The sequence below is a fragment of the Theobroma cacao genome, chromosome 3 (genome assembly GCF_053813885.1).
Source record: "Theobroma cacao isolate CCN51 chromosome 3, ASM5381388v1, whole genome shotgun sequence".
Lineage (NCBI taxonomy): Eukaryota > Viridiplantae > Streptophyta > Magnoliopsida > Malvales > Malvaceae > Theobroma > Theobroma cacao.
The window spans coordinates 6,392,613-6,414,832 of record NC_142641.1 but is presented as its reverse complement, the minus strand read 5'-3'; positions in this window follow the sequence as shown (position 1 = coordinate 6,414,832).

The following is a 22,220-nucleotide window of genomic DNA, read 5'->3' as shown; positions in this document are numbered from 1 at the left end:
AGAAAGAAGTTAGAATTGGTATGACATTGGTGCCAATGGAAAAAGAAAAACTAATAAAGCTACTCCATGAATATGTAGATGTGTTTGCATGGTCCTATCAAGATATACTAGGACTCAATACAGACATTGTAACCCATAAACTGCCTTTGAAATCCGAATGCAAACAGATTAAGCAAAAGTTGAGAAGAATGAAACCTGAAATGCTGTTGAAAATTAAAGAAGAGGTGAAAAAGCAGTTCGATGCAGGATTCTTGGAAGTAGCTAAGCACCCTGAATGGGTTGCAAATATTGTCCCAATACCTAAGAAAGACGAGAAAGTGAGAATGTGTGTGGATTATCGAGACTTGAATAGAGCTAGCCCAAAAGATAATTTTCCTCTTCCCCACATTGACACCCTTGTTGATAATACTGCCCGTCATTCCGTATTTTCCTTTATGGATGGCTTTTCAGGGTATAATCAAATTAAGATGGCACTAGAGGATAGAGAGAAAACTACCTTCATAACTATGTGGCGGACCTTTTGTTATAAGGTAATGCCATTCGGTTTGAAGAATGTCGGGGCAACTTATCAGCGTGCTATGGTGACGCTTTTCCATTATATAATGCACAGAGAGGTTGAGGTGTATGTGGATGATATGATTGTAAAAGCTCGCAAAATAGAGGACCATGCGACCAATCTTGAAAGATTATTCAAAAGGTTACGAAAATTTCAGCTCAGATTAAATCTGACAAAGTGCACTTTTGGAGTCACTTCAGGAAAGCTACTGGGTTTCATCGTCAGTGAAAGAGGAATAGAAGTTGACCCGGATAAGGTTCAAGCAATCCGTAATTTGCCTCCTCCCAAAACGCAAAAAGAAGGTAGAGGATTTTTGGAAAGATTAAATTATATAGCCCGATTCATATCACAGCTCACACTCAAATGTGACCCGATCTTCAAACTCGTTCGCAAACATAATCCTGGGGCATGGAATGAGGAGTGCCAAGTTGCTTTTGACAAGGTTAAAAAATATCTGTTGATTCCACCAGTATTGGTACCACTTATGGCTGGAAGACCCCTCCTCTTATACCTGACGGTAAATGAAGGATCCATGGGATGTGTGTTGGGACAGCATGATGAAACTGGTAAGAAAGAAAGGGCAGTTTACTACTTAAGTAAAAAGTTCACTGAGTACGAGTCCAAGTATTCCTCATTGGAAAAGATGTGTAGTGTTTTAGCATGGACGGCGCATCGACTCAGGCAGTACATGCTATATCATACCACTTGGCTCATTGCGAAGTTGGATCCTATTAAATACATCTTCGAGAAACCATCCTTATCAGGAAGAGTGGCAAGATGGCAAGTGTTGTTGTCTGAATATGATATTGTATATGTGTCCCAAAAAGCTATCAAAGGAAGTGCAATCGCTAATTTTCTGGCTGAAAGGGTGAAGGAGGATTATGAACCAATGGAATTTGAGTTTCTAGATGAGGACCTGATGTCGATTTGTCAAACAAATGAGGAAGAATCAGAAGAGAAAGAGAGTTGGAAGATGTTTTTCGACAGAGCTTTAAATGCCTTGGGGCATGGCATAGGAGTCGTGTTAGTGTCACCAGAAGGAGATCATTATCTCGTCATAGCTAAACTCAACTTCTATTGTACCAATAATGTGGCTGAATATGAAGCTTGTGTCATGGGTCTTCAGGCAGCAATCAAGAGGAAAATTCACATTTTGGAAGTGTACGGGGATTCTGCTTTGGTCATTTATCAGTTGCGAGGAAAATGGAAAACACGCGACTCGAAGTTAGTCTGATATCACAAGTATGTTTCAAAGCTAATTGAAAATTTTGATAAGATTTGCTTCACCCATTTGCCCCTAGTGGAGAACCAAATGGCTGATGCATTAGCTACGCTAGCAGCAATGTTCAAAGTTGGTACTGATGTCAAGATTCAACCCATCATGATTAATCTTCGAGAGTGCCCTGCACACTGTTCTAGTGTAGAGAAAGAAGTAGACGGGAAACCGTGGTACCATGATATTGTGCATTATCTCAAGTTTCAGCAATATCCAAAACAAAGCTCAAAAAATGATAAGAAAACCATTGGAAGGTTGGCAATGAATTTCGCTTTGGATGGGGACATCTTATACAAGAGAAGTAGAGATCAAGTGCTTTTGAGATGTGTGGATTCAACCGAAGCTCGGAGAGTAGTTGAGGAAGTCCACGAAGGAATTTGTGGGGCACATGCAAGTGGGCATATGTTGGCAAGACAAGTCATGAGAGCAGGGTATTACTGGCTCACGTTGGAAATTGATTGTATAGATTTCGCTCAAAAGTGTCACAAATGTCAGATATACACAGACAGAATCCACACTCCTACTAATTCACTACATGTATTGACATCACCATGGCCATTCTCAATGTGGGGCATGGATGTGATTGGGTTGATAACCCCGAAGGCATCAAATGGGCATCGGTTTATTCTGGTGGCAATTGACTACTTCACTAAGTGGGTAGAAGTAGCATTTTATGCCAATGTGACCCAAAAAGTGGTATGTAAGTTCATCCAAAAAGAAATAATATGCTGCTATGGTCTCCCGAAAAGGATCATCACAGATAACGCTAGTAACCTTAATGGTTCAATGATGAAAGAGGTTTGTGCCAAGTTCAAGATCAAACATCACAATTCAACGCCTTATCGCCCAAAAATGAATGGAGCGGTGGAAGCAGCCAACAAGAACATCAAAAAGATAATTGAAAAGATGACAGATGTGTACAAAGATTGGCATGAGAAGTTACCTTTTGTTTTGCATGCTTATCGCACAGCAGTCCGAACTTCCACAGGAGTTACACCATTCTCTTTGGTGTATGGGATGAAAGTAGTTTTGCCAATTGAAGTAGAAATTCCTTCCCTTCGGGTCCTTAAAGAAGTACAGTTGAAAGAAGCCGAATGGGTTAATGCTCGTTATGAGCAATTGAATCTCATAGAAGAAAAAAGGTTGATGGCACTTTGCCATGGGCAGTTATATCAAAAGAGAATGATGAGGGCATATGGCAAGAAGGCACATCCTCGATAGTTCCGAGAAGGAGAATTAGTATTGAAAAGAATTCTCCTGAACCAGCATGGTCCTCGCGGGAAATGGACACCGAATTGGGAAGGACCATTTCTGGTGAAAAAAGCTTTTTCAAGAGGAGCACTAATTTTGGCGGAGATGGACGGAAGGGAGTTTTCTAACCTGGTAAATGCCGATGCTGTCAAGAAATATTTTGCATAAAAAAAAAGAGAAAGAAAATTTTCAAGTTGAAAACCTGAAAAGGCGACTTGAATCTGGGAGATGTGTTTAGGGCGAAAACCCGAAAGGGCTATCTAGACACGAAGGAGGTCCAAGTACTACAAAAGCTTAACACAGAAAGGGTGAAGATCATGATCCGAGATGTTCATACAAAAGACAAGGGAGCTGACAAATGTGCCTGTTTCGGGATAAAATTTCGAGACTACTGTTAATATCTATTGAAATAATCATTAAGAAAGAACTGTATCCCTTTTGTATTAATCAATTTTCCCCTGTTCCTTGTCATTATGCTTGATTGTAGAAACTCCCCTTTTTCTCTAATGAAAAGTAGCCTTTCTGCTTCCAACAATGCCATAATTTCCATTCTGCCAAGAGAGGAGATATGAGTACATTGCATTGCATTTGTCATAAAATTGGAATGATACTTAATAAAGAGCATGATAAAGTAAAAAATGTTTGCAATATTTTGAAAAAGGATCGTAATTGACGGGGAATGAAATGGGGTTTGATAATGTAAAAAAGAAAGAAAAAAGACTAAGAAAGAAATAGAAATAACAATAGAATGGAGCACAGTAAAAATGTGAAGAATGATTGGACCGTGCATATGATAGAAGAAGAAAACAGTTCTGAGCAATGAATTGGGGAAGACGAGAGATTGGAAGCGTGATCAGTTCATCCCTCATTGATCAAAGAGAAGGCTCTAAAACACCCAAAAAAAGAAACTGATGAAGATGAATTGCCATGTTCAAAATTTTAAAACAATTGAAAAAGAGGGAAATTCATCTTTAAAATCATAGAACCTCAGATGAGGAGTTGATTATTTTTCACCATTTCAAAAAAGGAAAAAAGGTTTCGTTGCCTCAATTTTGAGGAATTCATTTTAAAAGTCTCGTTGCCTTAGTTTTGAGGAGTTCATTTTTTAAAGTTTCGTTGCCTCAGATTTGAGGAGTTCATTTTTTAAAGTCTCGTTGCCTTAACTTTAAGGAGTTCATTTTTAAAGTCTAGTTGCCTCAGTTTTGAGGAGTTTATTTTTAAAAGTCTCGTTGTCTCAGCTTTGAGGAGTTCATTTTTAAAGTTCAGTTGCCTCAACTTTGAGAAGTTCATTTAAAAAAAAAGAAAAAAAAGGGTTTCATTGCCTCAGCTTTGAGGAGTTCATTTTTAAAAGTTTCGTTGTCTCAGCTTTGAGGAGTTCATTTTTAAAGTTTCATTACCTCAATTTTGAGGAGTTTATTCTTAAAAGTGTCACTACCTCAATTTTGAGAAGTTCATATAAAAAAAAATTAAAAAATAATAATAATAATAAAAAGAGAAGAACCTTGGTAAGAGAATTAAAGAATTTAGTTAAAAATAGTGTCTACGTCTTTGCACTATTTCAGATTTTTGAAATACGCAAAGAGGAGTAGCTGTAGACACTAAAAAATAAATAAAATATATAAATAATTAAAAAAATGAAAAATGAATGATGAGTTCTGGCAGGGTAGTGGAGCGTGCCCCCTCTAGAGCCCAGGAATCGAGTATAAAGGGGAGGGGGCACTATAGCAATGGAAAAGGGAGAACCGACCAGGGGAAGCCAAAAAGAAAGCCAAAAATCTGCAAAAAAAATAAACCTTATATTCACTAGCAACAGGAAATATCCACAACAAAAAAATCAAATCAACAAAAAATGAAAAGGGGTCTGATTGTTGCTGGCCAAAGGAGGGAGTGATTGAGAGAGTTTTGGGGGGCTCGGGTTTATGCCGGTAGGAGAGGGTTTGTGTCGGCAAGAGAGGAAGCCCGACCGTCGCGACACCCGATCGGCGATAGAGAGGAAACCCGACCGTCGCGGTAACCAGCGACGGTAGTGGAAAGGAGTAGCGCCAGCTAAGGGAGAAAGCCATTCGGGCAGCGAGAAAGGAGAGAGGAAAGTGTCGGTTAGGGGAGAAAGCCATTCGGGTAGCGAGAAAGGAGAGAGAAAGGCGTCGGGAAAGGGAAAGTCGACTGTTGGGGAGCAACGTCGACGGTCATCGAGTAAGGAGGAAGGTGTCAAGAAAGGGTGGGCCGACTGTTGTTTAGTGGCCGATGGTTTTATGAGTGAAAAGAAAAAGGTCTTGAGAGAAAGCAAAAAAAAAGAAATGACGGGTGGAAGGAAAGAAAGAGCGTTCATACCCAAGTCTTGAAAAGCTTCAAAACTACGTCGTTTCAATGCTTGAGGGATTGTTTATTCCCAACAAGGTAAATTCTTCATTTTTCTTTTATATTGGTCTAGTTTGTGATGTCGAATTCGACTTAAAATTAGGTAGGAGGATAGTTAGTTTTTATCAATAAAACCAAAAGATAAAATACATATGTTAATAATCAGATTTTATGGGATAAAATACATATGTTAATAATCAGATTTTATGGGATAAAATATAGAGTAAAATATAATAATGAAAATTAGGTAAAAATAAATATAAAAATGTAAAAAAATAATAATAAATAATAATAAAAATAATAAGTGAAATAAAAAATATATATGTAGATGACAAATTGGGTAAAAAAGATAGTTTTATATAAAATGGAAATGGGCACAAATAGAGATGGAATGAAAATAGGATAAGATAAAGAGTTATTAATAAAAAATTTGATTAATTTAATACCGATGATGGAATGATCGGTCGGGGACGCGATGAGTCGCAATCCCGAGCCGATATTCTCTAGGTTCTAAATCCGAATCAAGACTCCACCAGTACGATGGGAGGGCATCGATTTCAAGATTCCAAAATTCTTAATAAATAAAGAGTTTGACTATACCAAAAAATTACTTGATAAAAATAATAATAATTCAAACATATAATAAATAATTAATTTGTGAAAATACAATATACATGACATTAAATAAATAAAAAATAAAATAAAATAAATAAATAAATAAATAAAATAACTAATTTAAAATTAAGCATTGAATATTAGGTGGCATAAACTATATTATAAAAAATGTGAAGATAAAGATAAAAAATAATAAGTATATATATAAAATAAGATCTTAGGAATTAGGTTTGAATAAAAGATTGCTTATGAAAAATATAATAGTAACAAGAATATAAAAAATATATAAAATAAAAATAGTATAATAAAAAATATAAAATTTTTGTTCACTAGAATAACATAGAATTATAAACAATTTGTCTCATTATAAATGAAAAAACATAAGAACTTAGAACAAAAAATGTAAAGTATAAAAAAAATAATAATAAGAAATAAGAATAGAAAATATGATAATAAAAAATATAATAAAATAAAAATAATAATTAATTAATAATAACTAAAAAATATAGATAATTGCATTAGCATATATATATATATATATATTGCATCATACATATCATTGCATATAAATATTTCTGTTTTCGAGTTTAAGCCCCGATGATGGGATCTTCTGAGGATCTTGCGAAGGTGAGTATTTCTCGAAAAGTTCACTAGGTGAAAAGTTATCCCCGGGTCCCACCAGTATGATGGGAGGGCTCGAGAGACATCTTTAATAAAAGACTTTTGCCCGAATTAGGTTCATTATGCACAAAAACATTATTTTTAAAGAAAAACGTACGATAACTCCGATGATGGAAATTATTCGTCAAATTTGCGAAGGTGAATTTCTCGGATAATTCCCTAGGTGAGAGAATACCCCAAGTCCCACCAGTATGATGGGCGGATTCGAGAAAATATCCTCGATAAAAAGTTATTCGTCCGGCATTTTTTTCATGCCATGCATCTTGCATTGCATTTGCATTTCATTTTAGGTCAAATAGGAGATAAAATTAAGTGAATAATAACTAAGGAAATATAGCTAATTTAAAAATTAAAGCCTAATAGAATAATCTAAGAATGGTACCGTTCATAGAACGGGTGCCCCGGGGGTACTAATCCTTCCCTGGGCGTAACCGTACTCCCGAGCCTAGATCTAGAAAATCGTAGACCAGTTTAAGGTTCTTTTCGGTGGGCTTAAAATTAATTTAAGTTTTCATCTATTAGAATCGAGTCAATAGGTGGCCAATCGCACCTAGTAAAAAAGATTGGTGGCGACTCCTAATTTTAGTTTAATTTTTTTAGTGAGTTTTCACATTCGCGTCTGGCTGTCAGGTTTCGAGACCCGCACGTTACGACAGTATGACTCCTTTGATTTTTAGATGACCAAAAATGATTTTTTTCATAATTTTTAGAATACATTTGCTATGGTATATGGGAGCCGTAAATTTAAATTTAATCAAACTTTTTCAATTTCGTTCTTGAAACCAAAATTTAGATTTTAATTTTTATGGATTTTGATTTTTTTTGATATTTTTATTGAATCCAAACAGGTGGTTGTTTGCTAAGTAAATAGATAGTAAAAAAGAAAGAAGTAAAAATGAGGACATTTACTTAAATGGTATTTAATATAAATAAGTTGGGTAAGTTTTATAGATAATCTATCTCAGAAACTGCATTCTGTTTCAAATGTATTGATACAATTTTTTCAAAGCCCAATATATCGACCATGGCCCAAATGTATCGATATATTTCATCAATTTCAAAAAAATAAATGGGGCAGAACTGCATTTTCACACTCAAAATTATAAACACCTCACATTTTTCTAGGGTTTTCAACCCTCAACCCTTTTTTAAGATGTTTCTCTCAATTCAAACCTTCTCAACTCATTTTTAACTCAAATCTTCATTTTTGATGAAAAATGTGAGATTTTTAAATTTTGGAAACTTTAAATCTTTATTTCTAGTTTTTGAAAATATGATTTTATTACCCAGATTTTCTATTGGTGATTAAACTTAAAGGATTTGTGATTTTCCTAAGCATCTAAGCTCACATAAGGTAATGATGAATGATTTATGGGTTTCTAAGCATAGGTTCTTGCTAGAAAATTAGTTTAGCTAAAAACAAGTAGTTTCAAAAGTACCTAGAATAATTATTACAAGATTTTTATTCTAGAAAATGATTGTGATAATTGTTGCATGATAGGAACACTTGAAAACTCCATAGATATCACCAAAACGGAGTTGTGATTGGAGTTGAAAAATGACTCTCCAATTAGGTGAGTGGATATACCTTTTCAATTATTTTAATATGTAAAGTTAGCATGATTTTTATGGAAATGGTTGTTTAAGTATGTTGAAAAATTATTTCTATAAATGGTTTATTAAAGGATTTGGACTATAAGGTTTTATGAGGTTTTCAAGGAAATGTTCAAATGACTTGATTTGATAACGATTGTGATATGTATGACACAATGATTTTCATATCCTTTATGAATCTACTATGCATGTAAATATGCTACTATGTATTAATTTTCAATAAAGGGAACAAACCTTTTCTTGTTTGTAATTCACTCGATTACTCCGACCTTCGAGCTAGTGTCGGTACGAAATATTTCTATGGTTAATGTATGAATGTTATTATGCACATGTTAGATACAATGTAGCATGATTAAAATGTTGGACGCATAAGCTCCATTTATGAGATTGTAACATGTATGCCATGAGATGTATGTGTTAAGCATATCATATACACTATGGGCTATGCTGATGTGCCACTCACACAACTATGATGATTGTTCACACAAGGTGAACTAGACAGTAATGAGGACTTTGTCCACTACTAGCCTGAGTGAGGTAGGACCACTCGATAGATCATAGATAAGGTCGATGTACTATTCACGAGAGCATGCTGGGAACCCAAAATAGTGGGGGGTAACCACTATTTGTCAGAATGGGACGGACCCACTCACAGTTAGAATGTTATGATGGATGAGAATAATGAGTTAGAGAAATGATTGAATGAGTATTACTTCATGATTTATGCTTAAATGCCTAGTTATGATTATATGAGTATTGATGATATTATTCACATTGTAATGCTGTGATATTAGCTTGGTTAGACAGAACCTTAGCCTAGGGAATGATCCCTCAATACTAAAAGACTTATGAATGAGTTAGATTCAAGAAAATGCCTAGAAAGCTAGATTTTGTGGCACAAAAATCAATACATATACAGTATGTATTGATACATTTTCAACAGAACGCTAAATGAGGCATTCTATGTGAAATGTATCGATACATTACCAAGGGTTTCGATAGATTCCTTGCATGTATCGATACATTCCAAAATGTATCGATAGAATTGTTGCAGAATTGACTTTTCAAGTGATTTTAAGGAGGTTTTCAAGATTAAATGGCTTTTAATGATTTATGCAAAGATGCTTTCCATGCAATGTTATTCAGAGGATGATTAAATGTTATTTTTCATGAACATCATGATAATGTTAAAAGAATTTATGAATCATATATATTTACAATTGCATGGCTATGAAAAACTCTTCTCTTTGGCTTGTCCCTTTCCCTATATCCACTCATGAATTCTTTGTGACTTTCACATTATTTTGCCTCGCTATTTTGTTGTAGATCAGTAATGGTACTCTCTTACTAGCAACAGTGTCACGGAGATGTGATCCATTCATTCCCCATTGGTAAGCGTCTAGCAACCTCTTAATGCCTAGGGAGTTGAGTCATGTTTCGCTAGCGAGTTAGTCTATGTTATGTTTTCGTTTATAGACTATGAACATGTTTTATGGACTATGCGTATGTTACAATAATTTAGCCAAATGTTTGGGCATATTACATTATGAATGTTATGTTAAATGTGTAAAGTGGCTCAAAGGCCCATATGAACACCTGAGGGTGTTGAGACATGTAAATATTATGGTGCATTGAGAACGTGGCACTCTGATGAAATATAAAACATTGCACTTACACTAATATGTTAAGAAGTTCCATATATGTGTAATGTAGCCTATGATGGTATACATAAGTTGATATTGTATGCCTATGGATGTTTATGTATTCTTCTGCATTGATGAATATTTAATGGTGTATATTAAAGAGGCTTGTTTGGGTCTAACGGGCTATACCCATCTGGGTTCATGCGTCTGTTCTGTTCCACTATAAAATGAGATGTGACATCCTCTCCCTTAGCTCACTAAGGAATTTTGAATCAACTGTGAAATATCTTTTTAGGGTTCAAGCACAATCTTTACACTAATCTTTTCAAAGATAAGATTGAACCTCTCTACCTTTTCACCTGGTTAAGGTATAACCACTTAACAATAAATAAAGAATAAAATAAATGAAGCTAGAATGCCTCTTGAAGGCTAATAAGCTATAAAGGTTTAAGCTTAAACAAGATGGGTACAAGATGAAGTAGAAAAATCAGCTTAAGAAATGTTAAAAGGAAGACTTAAATGCTCAAAGAGAGGTAAATGAGTGTGCTTAAGGATTTTGAGGTTGCTCTTTTGCTTGGAGATATTTTTCATAATCTTTTAGTCTTCAAAATAGGTGGAAAACTTCATTTTATAGTGCTTAAGTCATTTAGAGCCGTTAGAGTTCATTTAAGACAGAAAATAATTGTTGGAGCATTTAATGCCAATTTGCCACTACTCAGGGATCGACCTTTTAAGTTAAGGGGGTCGATCCTTACTTGAAATTGTCCCTTAATTATAATTAAGGGATTGACCTTTTTTATTCAAAGGCAGTTTTCAATTGAATAATAAACATTCTATACAAGGGTGTAACATCCCACCTCTTGGGATGTTAGTTAAATTAAGATCTAACTAGAATTCAAGAAGAATTAAGGTCAAAAAAGGTACGAGAAAACATGGAGAAATGAAAAAGAAGGAATAAAATTAAAATAATATTTTAATAAAAATATATATATAAGGAGGACTTCTTAAGATTAGGATTCGACCAAAGTGGGGGAGCGAGGAATTTATGATTAAAGAATTTTATCATAGGAGAAATTTTTGTGATGGTGGCTAAAGTTAAAAGGATGGTTGAAGGGACTTAATTGGAAAAAGAATAAAATGTTGAGGGACTAAATTGAAAATAATGAAAAGTTTTGAGGGACTAAATAAAAAAGAATGAAAATATTGAAAATGTATATATATATATATAAAGCATATAAAAGAATGAAAGGAATGCAAAGTGGGCATATAGTGATTGCATGTAAACAATGGAAAATATATATATATATATATATATATATATATATATTAATAGATGCAAGAATTAAAGATATTACAAATATACATATAGTGCATGCTTTATTAGTTATTTAATGCATGCAAAAGGTACAATATGCATGCAATAGTATAAACAAAGCTGCTATTAATGGGAACTAAAGAGGAATTAAAGGAATTGATAAAAGAAGGAATTAAGAAATATTCAATTGCAAAAGAGGAACAACTTGACATTAATATTAAAAAAAAAAAGAGAAAAGTTGGTGGCTTTCTCATGCACATTGGGCAATCCACCCACTCCATTTTGAAGCCAAAAACATTCGGCCATTCCTGGTGCCTTGGTAACCCAAGAGCATTAGCCAAAATTGTTTAAGCTCTTATCAATTCCAAGTACAAAGAACCTCAAAGCATCACTTTCCCCACTCTCATTCAAGTCTTTAATATTTACACTTGTAGAACAATCGAAAAAACTCCATCCCCTTGCTTCTTTAAGCCACCAGAGAGCTGTTTAAATGCTCGCGATTTATAGAAGTGAAATACTATGAGAGCTCCCTTAACCCCTTAAACCTGAGTCTAACTACTGATTTTTGGAAAGGTTGAGGCTTGCTAAAGGGAAGCTTGGTGCTGAAAATCAAGTGTTAGATTTGGTGATGTTGGTGAAGATGTGTTGAAAGTCAAGAATTTGGATGATTTAAGTAATGAAAATTTTACAAACTTATGCCTAGCACCAAAGGTAAATTGGCTAAGTTTGAAAGGTGAAAAAAAATTAATGTCAAATAGGAAGCTGCCTAACCCCGAGGCCAACACTAGCAATGAATGGGTTGAAAATTGATGATAAAAGGTGAGAAGGTTCATATTAAATTAAACTTTGAATAAAAATTTCTTACTACCCGTAAATACTAAATACTTAGTCTTAGAAAAATGTTAATGAATGCATAATGTGGGTGTTAAGGGCTATTGAGATAGTATTTTAATTGTTGGAAATTGTCAAATTCAAGGTAAAGCACTAAGGCTTATTGGTGGAGATTTGAAGGTAAGGAATATAACTTAAAATGTTACTAGAATACGCCACTACCCAAATTAGGTAATGGTTTGGTATTAAACCTGGTACTAAGAAATGTTATTGTGTATGCCATTAATGAATGATTGAGTTAGTACTTCAGTTGTTGAAAGAAATTGATAAAGGCTCGGATGATTAAGAACACATTAATCCGAGGCATCCAATTTATAAAGACTCGGGTGATGATAATGGTTTGGGCCTCTTAAATCCAGTGGCAAAATTAAAACAAGATTAAGCTAAGGTAAAGAGGATTATGGTGAGAAATCCCACCAATCGAGGTGAATGGGTACTAGATTTCAAAATTACATTTCTTACAATATATTATCTATATATTTTACTCTTGATGATTTAATGAAATTGTGAAAAGTATGAGCTAGTAGAAAATCTTTAGGATGTTTGTGATTTTGCCATGGATTTTGAAACTATTTTCTACATGCTATATATATATCTAAACTAGCTATATGTTTTAAAGATGGGAAACAAGCCCTTGTTAATGATTTTGATTCAAATCAACCTTGCAAATTTTATGTGATTTATAGGCCGAGAATGGCAATTATGTGATCCATGCAATGTGATGTTTTAACTTGTTGTTTTTACTAAAGCATGTTGTAAAGGATGTTGTTTTGAATAATATGCCATGCTCGAAAATAAGTTGTGCCTAAGCATTGGTTTACAATTACAACAACTATTGTTTTACATTATTTGCAAATGCATTGGGAATATATTGATTTCCTTTTAGTGTATTTGAGACAGTCAAGGGTAAGGCTTGTTATCACACTAGATTTATGTGGTCTTTGTGCACAAAGTAATGGTGGTTTATTGATTGATATTTGAGTTTAAAAAAAAGGACCTAAAGCCCTGACTTGATATTTGGTAGCGTGAAGAGTCCCACGGGTAGATATTGATGTTATTGACATAAGAAAGAAAGCCTACGAGCTATATTAGACCTATTCAAGGTTGGTGCTCACTTATTTGCTTTATTGTTGGTTTTGGCATGGCAATAAAATTTGAAATATGTTTTTACATGGCAAGTAGATTTATACATGCTTGATTGGTGACTATATATATCACATTCTTTATGCTTTGAAGGTGTTTTATCGTATGCTTGCCATGAATATTGCTATTGATATGAAATTGAAAAATTGAATGGCTTTCATCATGCTAAACATCACAACTTTGTTCCATGTTCTGGAAATGGAGATTTTGGTTGCTACACAGTTAAGTTTAATTGGTTTTCTTACACGTGTTTTACTTACACATTAATATTTTCTTAGACTTGCAAGGCATAAATACTACCAATTTAATTTATTACATTTTTATTAATCATTCTTGGATTTATAAATGTTTTGCCCTTATGCTTGTTTTCCCTCCCCACCTGCTCACTGAGCCAATGATCACTGAGTCTGTGAGACTCACCTATGTATACTATTGTGAAAATAAATAAATATTTGGGGGACATCATTGACGAGGATACTTTATATAGCTGTGTAGGTAAATGGCATTTCCTAGTTTTCCTTTGTGTCACTCAACTGTCCAGTCATCAAGTCATTTTCAATTTTTAAAAAGTGGTGTATTTTGAACTATTTGGGCCGAGGCCTTTGGTTATTGTAAATTAAAAATTAGAGTTGTGTTATTTAAAATGCATTGTACGAATACTTGGTATTTTTCTATTATGAAATCTTACGTGTGGTTAAACATAAAGTTGTTATATTTGGTGCATGTTATGAATAATGTAGTCATATTGAGGTTGAACGTAATATTTGGAGTAAAAAGGATGATATAAAGGAAAAGAAATTAGTGGTTAGATAAAAATGTTTAGGAGGCTTGCCGAGTCATGTGGGCTAGCTTACATAGCTCGTGCGCTAGTAACTATCGTAGGGTGGGTCATTACAAAGGGCTTGAAGTCATACAGGACTTCAAATCTAAGGAAGCCATAAGCTTCTCGAAGCAAGGGAATCCATAAACCGGATTCCATCAGATAAAAAATGCACCTATACAAAACCAGTTTTCTACAAAGAAGCCATATTCTTCCTTCACATAAGATGAAAACAAAAATAAATGGACATGACAACATTCAAGTTGACAACAGATTTTTATGACTCAAATGAACATAATAGAGAAACTAACACAATAGCTAGAAAACAACAATGGCATTGCCTAAAAGGAACTAAACCTAAAAATCACAAAACGCAAGGTAAAGGGGAAAAAATCAAATAATTCAAAAACAAACAGCAAAATGGGAGTCTTCATTGTTGGTCATCAACCCCAAAAGTCTCACCATAATTTGTACCCACAAGAACCTCACTGCATATTTAAAGAAGGTTGTTAGGACATTACACAGCTTCTTTTGCAAGTGTGTTAGTAGCTCTATTAGTTGATTGTAAAACATGCTTAATTTTCCATTCTTTGATCTTGCCAAATAATTTGTTGGTTTGGATAACCAAGTGTCTCAATCTCCATAAAGTCTCATTTGGGGTAGATATCCATTTAACAACATTGCTATTGTCACATTCAAGAATAAGGGGGAAAGCTTCATTACACCTAGAAGTCGCAAAAATGAGCTCCACTTCTTTAACAGTAATTAGTTCAGCCTTGTTGTAATCATGAATGCCGATAATGTTAGAAAAGTAGGAAAAAATGTCTCCTAGCTCATTCCTTAAAATACCTCCAATGCCCAATTCACCGAGGCAACCTCTAGATGCTCCATCCGTATTGAAATTAAGGCTACCATTTTATGGCCTAGACCAAGCCTCCACTCTTTTGACCTTCACAGTATTCTTGGGGATCAAACCTTTAGTAAGGAATCAAATCATATCACTAGTAAAGATATTAAGGTCATGCCATTTGCCATTCATCCACCAAGCAATTCGAACCTTGGTAAGCTCAAAAATTTGCTCCCCATCCAAATTTTTGTCCTTGAATACCAACTCATTATGAGCCATTAAAATTTCCCAAATGATGGCATACCATGCAATTTTCCAAATCAAGTTATTATAAGTGAAAGCAATAAAATCAAACCAACCTAGAAAACATACCGTGGGCTCATGATGTGTCACCCATTACATGTTCCATAAAGCTCCCCACTGTTGTCAAATCATCCAAGATTTTTTACAAGTGAAAAAAAGATGGTTCATAGTCTCAGGGTTCAAGTCTGTAGATGAGGCATGTCACAGTATCAGCACTAAGAATACCTCTCTTAGCTAATACATCTTTGACTGCTAAGCGACCTTGAAGTAGCTGCCAGCAAAATATCTCAATTTTATAAGGAGTCACTCCTGTCTAAATTAATTTTCAATGACTTTTAAAGGTTGCATTTGAAAGCATAGCATGTCGGCAAAAGATTGGAAGGAATAATTGCCACTAGAGTTGGCCTTCCATATCAACATATCATAGAAATCCCTACCTAGAGTTTGAGCTTCAATGACGTTTTTAAAGCTTTCTATTGCTCGTTTTCCCATCTAAAAACATTTTGTCTAAGGTCAACTTTCCAAACCCACTTATTGTTAATCTATTCCGCAAAATCATTAATTTTACCCTTCTTTTTTACTTCTAATACAAAAATTTGCAAGAAGAAACTCTTAAGTATACAACCATCCACCCATTCTTCGTCCTAAAAACTGATTCTGCACCCATTTTCAAGAGACAGACCCATACCACTAACAACAAGTTTATTAAAATTTCCATTTCCCAAGAGTAGTTTTGTGATATTTTTCCATATGTTTGATGCTTTGTTAAGATTGCCCCGCTTGGAATAATACCATTATGCTCCAGACCATATTTTTCCATGATTCACCTTCAAAGGCTTTCCGGCTCATTTCCAAAGCACCACAGCCATTTATTCAAAAGTGCCCTATTTTCTATTTTAATATCCATTAAGCCAAGCCCATCATCAGCTCAATAATTACAAACATTCTTCCAACCAACAAGGTAAAGTTTCTAAACCAGGTTAGGGCCTCCTTACAAGAATTATTTTTTATTTTTTAATTGAAGTTTTTGACTTGGATCGACATTCGGAACAGGGACATGTAAAATAAAGGCATGCTGCTCAAAACAGATTTAAGCAAAGTGACTCGTCTCCCCACAGAGAGAGTTTTGCTTTCCATGTGGCTAACTTACTTTTCAATTTATGAATGATTGGTTGCCAAATGCTAGTGGACCCTGAGGCAGCTCCTAAGGGCAATCCAAGGTAAATAGATGGAAACTTGCCACCCCTACACTTGATCGAATCAACCCATTAGTTCACAGTGTTAGAATCAATTCCAACTCCATATAAATAACTTTTCTGGAAGTTTGTCTTCAATCTGGAGACTACTTGAAAATGCCTCAAAAGTCGCTTAATATTGAAGAGATCAGAAGGGTTAGGATCACATAGTACTATCGTATCATCCACATACTAAAGGTGTAAGACATAGACACTAGAGGAACCAATCGTAACTCCTTTGGTAAGCTATCTTCTATTGCCTTATACATGAAAGCACTGAAGACCTCCATAACAAGATTAAAAAGTAAAGGCAAAAGTGGACAACCTTGCCTTAAACCTCTCCTCATATGAATCTCCTTGGTTGGCAAACCATTAACTAAAATGGAGACAGTAGCGGAAAAATTGCAAGCTTTGATCCATTTGCACCATTTATTGCCAAATTCCATTTGCCTCATAACAAAGTCAAGGAAATCCCATGAAACACTATCAAAACCTTTCTCAAAGTCAGCCTTGAGAAAGATACTTATTCCTCTATTCTTTTGCATGACATTAATCATCTTGTTTGCAATGAAGGAACAATTGAAAAGCTACCTACCTTGGATGAAGACAAATTAGGTGATCCCCAAAACTTCATCCATAACCTTTCACAATTGCAAGGTAAGAGTTTTCGCAATGATCTTATAAAGGCACCCCACAAGGCTAATCGAGTAGTGATCATTGAGGGCACTCAGGTTACAACATTTAGGGACAAGAGTGATGAATGACACATTCCTTATCCATAATTTCAGTGTCTTGGAAGTCAACCACAAATTTCATCACCTCCTCCTTATAGTGCTTCATTTACTTTTAAGAAACTTGAAATTAAAACTATCCGGTCTCGACACCTTGTTGCCATCGTAACTACTAACAGCATCCCAAATTTCCAACTCTGAAAATTGCTCACCTAATATAATAGTAGAGTGTTCACTGAGTTTCATAATCCCATCCATGGCAAGTAAGTTTACCAATAAAGTTTGCTATCCTCTTAGAAAAGGCGACATTGTGAAAATATTGGGTGTTATGGTAGCCCTCCAAGAACCATTTCACAGGCAACTTTTGATGCCAAGTACCCTCATTAGCTTTATACAGTTTCCAAAGGTCACTCTCAAGTTTTTCCATGGTTTTGCATTTTTCTTTATCTGCATTGCCTTGTTGAATTTCCACTACTACCTACTGAATTTCATATTCCAATATTCTAAATTTTTCACTTACATCACCAATAGCCCGATTTTTCCATACCTTGATACAATACCTCTTAGTCTGTTCCAGATAATAGCCAGTTTACCACTGAGGTGCTTAGTTTCTTTCCAAGCATCAATAAACATGTGATTAAAGCTCTGGCCCTCAAGCAGTGATTGAAACAATTCTTCTAAACAAAGCATCACCAGATTGTGATACAAGAGAGATGCTAGGAGACATTTTTGAATCAAATTAGGCCACCATTCAACCATTCTGATTACAACAAGAAAACGGTCCAACCTACTAAAGACAAGATTTTCACGAAAAGTACACCATGTGAAATTACCACTTACCATAGAAACATCCATTAATTCATAATCCTCAATGAAACTACCGAAGTGCTCCATAGATTTATTGAAACTAAAGCATCCAATTCTTTCTTCAATGTATTTAATGGCATTGAAGTTGCCACCTAACCACTAGATTATTTCCCAAGCTTGGATGGCCAACAACAATTCATCCCAAAACATGAGTTTTTCACCCTCATCATTTAGGCCATAAATATTACCAATGCCAATAGTTTCATTCATACCTTGGATCTCTCTAATGATGAGAATAAATTGCTTTTTGACAATAGTGTGCTCTATAGTGAAGTAATTTGTACACCAGCAGGTGATAATTCTATTTTATAGAATTATTTTACTCTAATTTTATTATTAAATATTAGCTAAGTCCTTAATTTTCAATTATAATTTAGTTATTTCTAGTTGTTTTTATAATTAGTTTATTTTTTAGTAAGTTATTTTAATTTTATGTTATTCTTTTTAATTTAGTTATTATTTATTAGTTTTTATATTTTGTAGGAACTAAAAGAAATTGGGCTTAATTTTGGAAAGTGAGATGTTGAAAGACCCGAAAGTCTGTTTGCATATACTTCAGTGTTTTGGCCATAACTCAAGCTACAAAACTTCAAATGATACAATTCTTATACCATTGGAAAGCTAAGATACAGAGCTATAACTTTCATGAAGATCACTTTGCCCAGTTCTACCTCTAAGATAGAGAAAATGGCGTTGGAAAATGGCTAGATGTACTGTGCCGGGAATGGAAATTTGTAAAGAATGACAATTGATTTTTGGGCCTCTTATTACACTTTTAAGCCCAATTAAACCCTAGGTCAACTTAAGAAACTCTAGGTTAAGTCTATTAGTATAAATAGGATATGTTTAACAACATTGGAGATAACCTTTGGAGATTCAAGAAGCTAGAAGTTGAGGCTGAAACTTGGAGATCAAGGCGGCAAATATTGATTTGTTTTCTTTCTTGGCTTTTACTGTTCTTGTTACTTTCAATGGTTGAATTTTATACAATGTTATTTTATTTTGCAATTATGAGTAGTTAATTTTCTTTTTCTAGGATTGTAATTGAACTCACATGTAATCTAAGTTTTAATCTCTTTCTTGCTTATTTTTAATGGGATTTGAATTGTTTATTCCAATTTGTTCTTAATGCTTTTAATTGTTTGGCCACCAATTAAATTGATCTAGGAACCTAAACAAACTTGGGAGAGGGAGTTTAGAGTAGACTAAAATTGGGATAGCATATGATCATGTTAATTGATTTGCCTATAGGATAGGGATATACCTATAAGCTATATGTAGCCAGATTAGAGCCTAAACTTAATGAGTCTATTTTAATTTCAATTCACATAGGAATATAGTGTTTTGGGTAAAATAGATATTTTTATAAGATTAGTCGGGAGACCTTTATAAATAATTTAGGACATTAGGTTAACAATTCAACCCATTAAAATAAGTTAAGGAAGAGAGGTAAGATTTAGATGAAGTGTGAGGGATATTGTAATCCTAGACTTATTTGATTTGCTTTTTACCCAATTATTTTGTTGCTTTAATTTTTAATTGAATTAGTTTTAGTTAATTAATTTAGTTATTTGAGTTTCATTGTTTGGATAAGATTAAATTGTTCTAATTTTAGTACTTAGTAAATTTTAAGATCAATTCCCTGTGGGATCGATACTCTGCTTGCTAATATATTATCTATTCGATACGTATACTTGCGTAGTAGGATTTTAACTGACAGTAGGTAATAAAGCCACCTGATGCCCTTATTGAGTCCGAGGCAATCCATCCACAAACTCATTTTCCCTCTATTCTCACCACAGATCTTATACTAACATCTTGAAGCTTGGTTTCTTGCAACAGTAAGACTCTTGGCTTATATTCCACAAATAAGTTTTTCATAGCCTTCTTCTTTTCAGACCTCCTTAATACACACATTCTAGGAAACAATAGACATAAGAAAACAAAGGAACCACAACACAACAGAAAAACAACTTTCCACCCAAACACAAAGTGCAAAGCACAGGACCACAATCAGTGGTCTTCCTTTTCCAAAGCCACAAATAAACTAACTATATCACCATCACTATGGTCGAACACCATACCAACTTCTTTGCCAATCACCAGGGTATCTTCCGCCTTTCTATCTAGCATTGAGTTATATCTGGCAATATCACTATCAAAAATCGAGTCATCTGAAACCTCCTGCATCAACTCTCTACTGCAATTATTCATTGTATTCTTGTGCATTTCTTTTTATTGTTGCATCACACTCTAGTGACAGCTTTTCTCTTCCTAATTCATCAAGGTCATGATGGACCAGCATCACTTATCTCTGTTTCAGCCATCTAATCTGGTTTGAAGCTTATCTCCTAATAACTCTATGATATAGAGTTATTTGGACTTAAGTTTGATAGTAATTTAGCTTAGTTCTTGTAGTAATACATAGAAATTAATAGATTTTTTAATTATTTTAAATTAGTTAATTTAGGTGAGTTAATCTAATCTTAGTTAATTTTATGCTTAATTTGGTGTTAATGTGATTAAGATAGTTTGTTATTGATTTATTTGTGTTATTAATTTATTTGTACTTTCGTAGATATTTGATGAAAAAAGAATTTTAATGAAAAAAGAAGAGCAATTTCAAGGTGTAAACTTTCACTACACATGTTTCGGTATTTTGGCCATAACTATCTCTACAGAGCTCTAAATGAAATTATTTTTGAACCATTGGAAAGGTAAGAGAAAATTCTACAACTTTTATGTTTACCACTTCACCCAGTTCAGCTTGGAAGGTAGTCAAAAATCTTGTCAAATTTGACACACTGTAGCAATACTAGAGCAATTACGATTTCTTCTAATTAATTGGGCAAGGCTGCGACCCACATAGTCTGATGAAAAAATCCCAACTAGAATGACTTCTTTCTTCAACAAACTTAGCCTAACTTCAAACTCTATAAAAACAACCTTTTGAAGGAGAAAAAAAGAGAACGAGACACCAGATTGAGAGTTGAGATTCAAGCCACAAAATCGTTAAAAAAAAAAGTCTCATTGGAGTTGAAAAGAAATTGAAGGATTCAAGAAGATTTGGAGATCAAGAGTTCCACTCTTGGAGTTTCTTTATTCTTCGTTTAAGTTTCACTGTTTAAACTTTATTTGATGATGATGTGTGACTTGATGAGGAATTAAATTGTTTATCTAAGATTATGATTAAACTCAATATGTAGTCTAATTTATTTATCTCTCTTTTACTTATGCTTGATGGATTTAAGTTGTTTATTTTATTCTGTTCTTAACGCTTCTAATTTCTTGATCACCAATTAGATTGAATTGGAAATCTAGGTTAAACCTTGACGAAGGAGATTTAGGTAGACCTTGAATAAAATAGCGTATGATTGAATGCACTTAGTTGATTAGGTGGTTTGATTTGTATCTAGGGTATACACTTATAAGCCATACATAGTCAAAATTAGAGCATGAATTTAATGAATCTTTCTTCAATTTAATTTGCATAGACATATAGTAAATTAATTAAGAAATGTATTTTTATGAGAAACTCAACAGAGAATTGCAAATAATTTAGGACTCTAAATTAGTAACTTAATCCATTCAACTAAGTTAAGAGTGAGAGAGACAATATTCAAATGAAGTATTAAGGGATATCATAATCTTAGGTCTGATAATCACTAGAAGTAATTTGGTTTATATATTAGTTTTAGTTATTAGTTTATTAGTTGCAATCTTTTTTTTTAATTTTAATTGTTTAGATAAAATTAAGGTGTGTTAATTTTAGTAGTTAGCAATTAGGAATTAATTCAATTCTCCATGGGAACGAATTCTACTTATTATTATATTACTTGTTAACGATACGTGCACTTACATGAGAAATCAACAACACCTCTTTACCCAATCCATTTGTAGCATCATTATTTATATTCTGCCTATTTTCATCAACCTGCTCTTCAGAATTTTCATTCGGGCACTTGTTCTCCCTTTGTTCCACACTATTTTCTGCAATATGAACTTGCTTAATTGAGTTATGGGTGTTGCTAAAGCCTGATCCTCCATTATCATTTTCCCTCTTTTTGAAGCACA